Source organism: Lepidochelys kempii, chromosome 6 (assembly GCF_965140285.1).
Source record: "Lepidochelys kempii isolate rLepKem1 chromosome 6, rLepKem1.hap1, whole genome shotgun sequence".
NCBI classification, from domain to species: domain Eukaryota; kingdom Metazoa; phylum Chordata; order Testudines; family Cheloniidae; genus Lepidochelys; species Lepidochelys kempii.
The window spans coordinates 7,131,042-7,141,148 of record NC_136385.1 but is presented as its reverse complement, the minus strand read 5'-3'; the positions used below and the strand labels follow the sequence as shown (position 1 = coordinate 7,141,148).

Sequence of the window (10,107 nt, the reverse complement as noted above, 5' to 3'; positions counted from 1 at the left end):
CTATCAGCTAGATATGACCTCGCTTCTAAAAGCCTGTCTCCAAATTAACCCTTAACTATGTGGTGTTCTATTTCATTAATTCCTATTGGCAGAATGCACATAATATGGTTGCAATTAGTTTGATCACATAATGGGGTATACACATCCCTCAAACCAGGGCAACAATGAGTTTGAAGAGATTGTTCGAAGACCAGAAGAGATGATTCTTGAAATATTTCTTTCATGATGGGGTACCCATCGCGTATGGGGTGTAGTTGTTTACACCCATTGGTGGTTACACTAGCTTAAGTGTGGGGTGGTAGGTGACAAATAGGGGTATGCAGTCAGAAGGGGGTTTATTTCTGTATTGAAGCAGATTCTCCTGGGGTATTTGGGTGGCCTGTTGCATGATGCAATCTACTTCTCTGATGGAGTTTCCTTGTTTGGTGAAGGTGGTTTTAAGTGAACATAAGAACGGCCATATTGGGTCAGACCAAAGTCCATCTAGCTCAGTATTCTGTCTTCTGACAGAGGCCAATGCCGGGTGCTTCAGAAGGAATGAATCAAAAAGGTAATCATCAAGTGATCCATCCCCTGTCACCCATTCCCAACTTCTGACAAAGAGAGGCTCGGGACACCATCCCTGCCCAACCTGGCTGAGAGCCATTGATGGACCTATCTTCCATCAATTTATCTAGGTCTTTTTTGACCACTGTTACAGTTTTGACCTTCACAATATCGACAACAAGTGTGTTAAGCCAGGGATAGTCAATAGGCGGACCATGGGCCAAATCCGGACTGCGAGATGCTTTTGAATGGACCCCACAATGTTTTTATTTGTTTATTATCATTATGGGTTTCTCAATTTTTTTTTCTTGGAATCTGGACCTTGACTATACCTTGACCAAGAAATTTGGACCTTGACAAAAATAAGCTATCCCTTCATTAAGGTATATATCACTTACTTTCTCCTCAGAGCACATTCTGTGGTATCTGAGTGCCTGGCTGTTAATAACATATTTCTTGGTATGGTTGGGGTGGTTACTAGATCTATGAAGGTAGGTGTGGTGATCCATGGGTTTCTTGTATATGGTTGTCTGTAGGGTTCCATTGTTGAAGCTGATTGTGGTGTCCAGAAGTTGATGCTAGTGTGGGAAAGCTCCAGAGAGAGTTTAATGGATGGGTGGTGGTTGTTGAAGTTGTGGTGGAAGTCTGAGGGAGTTTAAGCTGTCTTCCCATAGGATGAAAATGTCTCAGGTATATCACTGGTTTCATGATGCACTTCTCCAGAAATTCTTCTTCAGGATGACCCATGAAGAGGTTAGCATATTGGGGAGCCATCCTAGTACCCCTGGCTGTTCTCATGCTTTGGACAAAATGTTTATTGTTGAAGGTAAATCTATGACAGGCGAGGATGAACTGGATGAGTTTGGCTATGTGTTTGGAATGGATAATTGATGGTTGTCCACTGTCTTTTAAATATTTGGGGCAGGCAGCTATCCTATCATTGTGAGGGATATTGGTGTATAGGAAAGTGACATCCATGGTGGCAAGGATGGTATTCTGAGGAAGGTTGTTAATACTGTGGAGTAGAGTAGGGCTCAAATGTACTTGAGCCATCCAGCTACTGTGAGAGTGGACTGTCTGGAAAGACTCTTGCCTAGGCTCACAGCACATGCACGTTTCAATCTCTTTGGCTCATGAGTGTTTGCACACAGTGTTCTAGAAAGCCAAAGGTTTCCTTTAATAGATGTTTTCAGTATTGCTTCCTCAAACGGGCAGTGAGTGCCACACACTGGCTGAAATAAACGATGAGTGACTGAGATCAAGTAGGGGATGTTGAGCTCTGTGGTGCAGAATTCCCTCCATTATAAGACTGCTGATTTTGCAAAATGCTGTGTTTTTGACGAGCTGTGTCTAGGGAACTCCTTGCTCAAATGACCCCGAAATTTGGGTCACTAACCCTATCCTGTTCCCCCATGAGACAACAAATTTCAAGACAGTCCAAGTAAGCATACAGATCTTACAGTACTTAGAAGAATTAACATTTAAGTAGAAAGGGCTTCTCAATCTAAACTAAAGTAGAGCTGTTGCTTCATTATAGAAGCATAGGACTGGAAGGGATCTCGAGAGGTCATCAAGTCCAGTCCCCTGCCCTCATGGCATGACCAAGCACCATCTAGACCACCCCTGACAGGTGTTTGTCGAACCTGCTCTTAAAAATCTCCAATGACGGAGATTCCCAACCTCCCTAGGCAATTTATTCCAGTGCTTAACCACCCTGACAGTTCGGACATTAGGAAAAATTTCCTATCTAAACTTCCCTTGCTGCAATTTAAGCCAATTGCTTCTTGTCCAATCACCAGAGGATAGGAAAATAATTTTTCTTCCTCCTCCTTATAACAACCTTTTAGGTACTTGAAAACTGTTATCATGTCCCTTCTCAGTCTTCTCTTTTCCAGACTAAACAAACCCAGTTTTTTCAATCTTCCCTCATAGGTCATGCTTTCTAGATCTTGAATCATTTTTGTTGCTCTTCTCTGGACTTTTTCCAGTTTGTCCACATCTTTACTGAAATGTGGCACCCAGAACTGGACACAATACTCCAGCTGAGGCATAATCAACGTGGACTGGAGCAGAAGAATTACTTTGCATGTCTTGCTTACAACACTCCTGCTAATACATCCCAGAATGATGTTTGGTTTTTTTTGCAACAGTCTTACACTGTTAACTCATATTTAGCTTGTGGTCCACTCTGACCTCTTGATCCCTTTTTTGCAGTAATCCTTCCCAGGCAGTCATTTTCCATTTTGTACATGTCCAACTGATTGTTCCTTCCTAAGTGGAATATTTTGCATTTGTTCTTATTGAATTTCATCCTAGTTACCTCAGACCATTTCTCCAGTTTTCCAGATCATTTTCAATTATAATCCTATCCTCCAAAGCACTTGCAACTCCTCCCACCTTGGTATCATCTGCAAATTTTATAAGTGTACTCTCTATGCCATTATCTAAATCATTGATGACTATATTGAACAGAACTAGACCCAGAACTGATCCTTGCAGAAGCCCACTCGTTATGCCCTTCCAGCATGACTGTGAGCCATTGATAACTACCCTGAGAATGGTTATCCAACCAGTTATGCACCAACCTTATAATAGCTCCATCATGGTTGTATTTCCCTAGTTTTTTAATGAGAAGGTCATTTGAGACTATATCAGATGCCTTATTAACGTCTCGATATACCACATCTACCGCTTCCCCCCATCCACACAGTCGTCAGCCTGTCAAAGAAAACTATCGGGTCAGTTTGATATGATTTGTTCTTGACAAATCCATGCTGACTATTACATATCGCCTTATTATCTTCTAGATGTTTGCAAATTGATTCCTTCATTATTTGCTCCATTATCTTTCCGGGTCCAGAAGTTAAGCTGACTGGTCTGTAATTCCCTGGGTTGTCCTTATTTTCCTTTTTATAGATAGGCACTATATGTGCCCTTTTCCAGTCTTCTGGAATATCACCCGTCTTCCATGACTTTTCAAAGATAATAGCTAATGGCTCAGATATCTCCTCAGTCAGCTCCTTGTGTATTCTAGGATGCACTTCATTGGGCTCTAGTGACTTGAAGACATCTCACTTGTCTAAGTAATTTTCAACTTGCTCTTTCCCTGTTTTGAACCTACTCCATTTTCACTGGTGTTCACTATGTTAGGCATCCAATTGCCACCAACCTTCTTGGTGAAAACCGAAACAAAGAAGTCATTAAGCACGTCTGCCATTTCCACATTTTCTGTTATTGCTTTTTTGTCTTCATTGAGTAATGGGCCTACTCTGTCCTTGGTCTTCCTCTTGCTTCTCATGTATTTGTAGAATGTTTTCTTGTTACTCTTTATGTCTCTAGCTTGTTTGATTTCCTTTTGTGCCTTGGTCTTTCTAATTTTGCCCCTACATACTTGTGTTATTTGTTTGTATTCATCCTTTGTAATTTGACCTAGTTTCTACTTTTTGTAGGACTCTTTTTTTTATTTTTAGATCTTGGAAGATCTCCTGGTTAAGCCAGGGTGGTCTCTTGCCACTCTTCCTATCTTTCCTGTGCAGTGGAATAGTTTGCTCTTGTGATCTTAATAATGTCTCTATAACACATAATAAACGGGTTAATCGTTTATCAGATACAAATACCCGAACACTGCCCTGGAGACATTACCGTACCAGGACTGGCCTGGAGGTGTCTTAGCATTAGCTCCCCAGGTTGCAATGTGGGTAAATTTGCTTTGTAAGTAATGACAGTCCTCACAGCTCCCCAAAAGGAGAGAGGAAGTAGCGTGAGTGAAGGGACTGATTTGGTCGCTGGGAGGTAAGCAAAGCCACAGTGCTGTTAGCTACACCTGTAAAAGACATGTCCCAGCAAAGAGATGGAGGAAGATATGAAGAAAATCAAAAATAAGTCTTCCCAGAAGGTGTAATCTGCACTGACTGCTGAAAGGGAAATAAAGGGTCAGATCCTCCAGATGAGTCATTGATGCCCAGCACAGCTCAGGGTGAGGGGTGAAGGCTACCATCACAGCCACCTGATCCTCAGACTGCCAGGCACCAGTCTGATCCTGAGCAGCAGCTTAGAGCAGCCAAGGGGTCATTTCAGCTTCTGGGATCACCACAGAGACAGGGTCCTGAGTCTATGCCCCCTCCTCCAGTAGCTGTGAGCTGGGATGTCATAGAGCTGGTTATACTGGAAGATTTTCTAGAAAATTCTCAGTTCGCCACTTAAGCCATTTTCAAGTGGACTCTGCACTGTGCTGAGGATAAGGATTGGGATCAAACAATGCAAACCAACCTAGTGGAGTTCAAAGTGGGCCAGAACTATGTTTTATTTGCATGGAAGTAATCCCATTGGCTTCATTTTTGTTATACCAATATAAGTAAGAGAAGAATTGAATCCAGGATGTATAAATCATCTGTTACTTACTGGGTACTGCTTTTCTTTAAATTACAAACATCAGGCTGTCTATGGAATGAGTAAACTGTATATAAAGTCACCATTTTCTACTCTGAAATTTTGGTTTGTTTTAACTTCCTTCTGCAGAAAGAAGTAAAGCATTTCAAGATGTTCTGTCCAGATTAAACCTGGAGAAGCACAGAAGCATCAAGATCAGGCTGAGGGATGTTTTGGAGATCTGCCCAGAAAGCATCAAGAACAGGATTCCAGAGGCATTAGGTGATTTACCTTGGCATTTCCTGAGGAAGGTCATGGCTCTGAATGGGACGGCCAGAAATACAAGCATTGGGCACAAGGCTCCTGCAGAAGAAATGGATGATTATGAGGAGAAACTGCATACTGATGGCACTTTCTGTTTTAGTGACACTGAGATGAAAGTTTCTCTGCAATCTCTTGATGTTCTTTGTGCTGTTCTGCTTTGCTCAGTTTCCTACAGCAGGAGATCCTGTCCAAAATGTCCATGTGCCAGTTTGCCCTCCCTCTGGTGCTACCCACCCTCAACACCCCCAAGGGCACCCTATTACTGTGGGCCATGAGGGACATTGTGAGGAAGTGGAGGCCGCACTCCCTGGCAGAGAGCAGAGGGTTCAGAGAGGAGAGCCTGGTGCTCACAGAAATGCCAACGATTTCTTTTGTGTGGATGGGGAGCTACAGCTTCTCCAAGTCCCAACTCCTCAATGAGGTTCTCAGCCCCTCCCAGCAGCACCACGATTTCTTTATCCATCGGGACATGGAGTCTGGGAACTTCCTTCAGAAAATCGCAGATGGGCTGGTTGAGATTTCCTGGTATTTCCCTGGGGGGACGGAAAATTCTGATCTTTTCCCAGAACCCATTGCAGTTACAAATTTGCATGGAGACATTGAGTCCCACTGGCTACAGTTTAGCTTTTTAACAGCGGTCTCCTCCGCAGTGTTCATAGTTACCGAGAGCATCGGTGAGAAAGAATACGAGCTGTTGTCATCTCTGAAAAAATCCAGCTCTAAATATTACTTCATCATCAACTGCAAGAATAAGAAACCCAAAGAAACTCTGGGATTTCTTAATAAGCTGTCCTCAGTGTTGAAACTGAGCAAATCACTAGTACTGGTGAAAGATAGTATCATGAATAATGCAGGATTTGTGGAAAAAGGTGAAGTCCACCATAGGAACCATAGTGAATTCATCTCCGAAGACAGTGAGTTTGGAAGCCATGGCTGTGACGGCACGTGACCTGGGAATCCAGGTGGATGAGGAGTGTCAGGCATGTCAGTGTGCGAGGAAATATACTGAAGAAATCACTGCAGAAATAAGAGATGGGGCAAAATACAAAAGGGAAATGCTGAGCCTGCAAGGAGACCCATGGAAAAACTTGGCTAAATTGGAAAAAGAGATGTGCCAAATGAAAAGGCAAGGGGACGTGGCCATTGAAGACTATAAATCTGCACTGAAACAGAAATGGTTAGAGATACGTAGACAGCGGAATCAGTGTGACCGTACTAATGGTTTGACTAAGTTTATCAATGGAATAGTACAGTTGAATCCAGTGGAGAAACATTACTTTCTGAAATGGATGAAATTTAGCCTGGATAATATTGCTAGGGGGAATCTTTCTGAAATGCGGGCGGACTAAAAAGAGAAATGTGTAACTCCAGGAGTGGATCGAAAACAGCTGGAGGAATTAGATAAATTAATATCTGATAGTTCCTTGGGGGTGGAGCATTTCATGTGTGAGTTGGGGCATTTCTATGAAGCTGAATGCTCAATGGTTAAAGAAGGGAAAATGGAAGAAAGCCAAAGACAATTCTCCCATCTCCCATGCACAGCAGCTGACCTGATGCTGGAAGGGTTTCCTGTGGAGCTGATCGATGGAGATGCCTCCAACATCCCCATGAACTGGGTAGTAGATGTTCTAACCCATCTCCATATCAGACTAGGGGGTAGATCCAGAATGGTGGTTATAACAGTGCTGGGAGTGCAGAGCACTGGGAAATCCACTCTTCTCAACACCATGTTCGGCCCACAGTTTGCAGTGAGTAGCGATCGATGTACGCGAGGAGCGTTCATGACACTCATTAAAGTTACAGAAGCTGTTCAGGAGCTGCTTGGCTGTGATTTCATCCTGGTGATAGACACTGAAGGTCTGAAGGCCCCTGAACTAACAGCACTGGAAGACAGTTATCAACATGACAATGAGCTGGCCACTCTGGTGATTGGACTGAGTGACATCACCATCGTTAACATGACCATGGAGAATGCCACAGAAATGAAGGATGTTCTGCAAATTGTGGTCCATGCATTTCTCAGAATGGAGGAAATAGGACAACAGCCAAACTGCCAGTTTGTGCACCAGAATGTCAGTGATGTGTCTGCTCATGATCAAAACATGAGGGACAGGAAACACCTCCTGGAGCAGCTGAATGAAATGACCAAAGCTGCAGCAAGGATGGAAAAGCAAAGCAGGGAAATGGCATTTTCTGATATTATGGAGTATGACCCAGAAAAACACAATTGGTACATGCCTGGCTTGCGGCATGGAGTCCCTCTCATGGCTCCCGTAAACACTGGATACAGTGAGAGTGTGTGTGAGCTAAAGAAATACCTGTTTGAATTCATAGAGAACCGTTCACGGAAAAGAGCTGGAAAGGATATTCCTGATTTTATTGTATGGTTGAAGAGCCTGTGGAAGTCAGTGAAACATGAGAACTTCATCTTTAGCTTTAGAAACAGCCTTGTAGCTGAAGCCTATCACCAGCTGTCTGTGAAGTATTCTGAATGGGAATGAGGTTTCCGCAAGGAGATGTATCTCTGGATATCTGAAAAAGAAACTTTTATCCAGAATCAGCTGCCAGAGACACTAGAGGGTGATCTCTTTCACAGCTTAAAAATGGAAGCACAAGGGAAGCTACAGCAGGGAGAACAGAAGCTCTTGAATAACTTAGAACAGTATTTTAAAGGTGAAGCTCCAAATTTGAACCTGATAGAAAAGTACAGAGAAGATTTCAAAAGGAGCGCAAAAATAGCCTCAAAAGAGAACTTGAAAATTATTCAAGCAGTAACTGTGAGGAAGCAATTCGAATACGAAGAGGACAGCACAAGATAGACAATATCCAGTCTGGGTACAAGCAGAAAATTGAAGGGGAAGTTGACAGACTCTTGGCTGAATGCCGAAACAGAGAAGATAAACTAGACAATGAGAAACTGAAAAAAGAATTTGAAACGATGTGGCGAGAAACCTTGTCAGAGTTAACGCTCTGTACTTTACAGAAATGTCAAGTTGTTCAAGATATGGATCTCCAGCTGAGAAAGGATCTGAAGCACAGAGGGGGTGCTGTCAGACAGATACTGCAACATGCAAAAAGCCTGCTGGATTATAGAATGAAGTCTTTCACAATGAAGAAGGAATACTTAAACCTAAAATGGACCAGAGCAGTTGCAGAATACTTCTCACAGGAATGTTACTGTAAAACTGAAGAGCTTGCTCTATCTTTAATGACTGAATGCAAGAAATACATTGAAGAAAAAGTTAAATCCAAAACAGACTATGATGAAACCTATTGTGGAGAACTGCTGCAAATGGTTAATGAGAGGTTAAAAGAGGAGGAGATTGAGAAACTTCACACTTCTCCTTTGTTTGAAGTTGACCTGAAGCTTCACGTTTGGGGGAAGCAGCTTGGGCATTTCAGAAGATGCATGAAGATTTTATCAAAGAAAATGATCCTCAGCAACATCTGGAGAAGCTGAAACCTCATTATTTCTCCATATTTACTGATCTCCATTTGGAAAAGAAAGAGAGCCAAACGAGGGCGAGGAATTTCTGTGATCAGTGTCTCAAACCTGCCCTGGTGGGTTATGTCAACAAAAGGCTCGGACTAGAAATAGTTGACAATTTTCTCAGCAGTGAACAGGCCCTTGAATACACCAGCCGAAGCTTCTTTCAGTTCTTTTTGCTAAAGAAGCTGCTGGAAGAGATGAACTTTGACAACTATGTGAAATAGATAAGTAACTATGAAGAGTTTGTCAAATCCTGGATACAGAGATGTCTGATAGACCACTATGGAGGGAAGGCAAGTTTGAGGGATTTGGAGAAAGGGATTCTATCCAGAATAATAAATAAAATCAAGGGAGTTCTGAAAAACTCCATAAATAAAAACAATAACACAGTTTCTGCCTTTTTAGACAGCTTTTGCAAAGAGCTGCAGCAGGACCTGGCCATTTCCAGCAATAGCTTAGTTGGAGTACAGTTTAAAACCACAGCAAAAATTGAGCAGCTTTCTGGTAACATTGAAATCTTCCTTCTGGAGCTGGAACAACAAATCTTAACCCAGTTTAATCATTTGGAACTTGAGACCAAACTCTCCAGCCTGCCAGTGAAACCCCAGGATGAGATCTTCAAGCGAGTGTTTGGCTGTGGGAAGCAGTGTCCGTTCTGTGAAGCCCCCTGTGAAGCAGGAGGCACTGACCATAAAGAGCATTTTGTATCAGTCCATCGACCCAAAGGGTTAGGGAACTTCAGGGATTGTGATTCACAAAAGCTTGAGCATTCCATATGCTCCTCTGATGTGGTCTCCAATCGTGAATTCCAAACTGCAGCCGCAGATGGGAAATTTCATCCCTTCAAAGATTACCGCCATTACTACCCAGACTGGCACATTCAGCCTGGTCCCAATATTGATGCTTCTGATTTCAGGAAATTTGTTTTCAAATCATTCAGTGACCAGTTAGCTAGAGCGTATGGTGCTAAAGCAGCAGATCTTCCAGGAGACTGGAAAAATCTAACTAAAGAGCAGGCGCTGAAGAGCCTAAAGGAAGTGTTTTACATGAAATAATAGACATGCCAAGAGTCTATTTAAATAGGATGCACTTCAACAAAACAAAACCCTTAATTTTAAAAAATGGAATATGAACCAATCTGACAGCCTGTACCGTTTTTTAAATTGAAAACTAAAAAAAAAAAAATCAATTGCAGGTCACATCTTCCAGTTAGTGCAAGGCTGCTGCACAGGAACAGCCATACCAAAGCAAACTGATAGTCCTTGTTTCCCTGTGTCCTTGCTGAACCAGAATAACAGCCCATCTAGCCTGGTATCCCCACCTCTCTGCAGTACTGGATCAGACCAATCACCCATATAGCCTAGTATCCCACATGCTTG

The 10,107-nt window shown here is 42.6% G+C and overlaps 1 pseudogene; it reads left to right on the top strand.

The window, feature by feature from the left end:
* Nucleotides 1-4,503: 4,503 nt before the first annotated feature.
* Nucleotides 4,504-9,783, top strand: LOC140912716 (up-regulator of cell proliferation pseudogene; annotated as a pseudogene).
* The last annotated feature ends 324 nt before the right edge of the window (nt 9,784-10,107 follow it).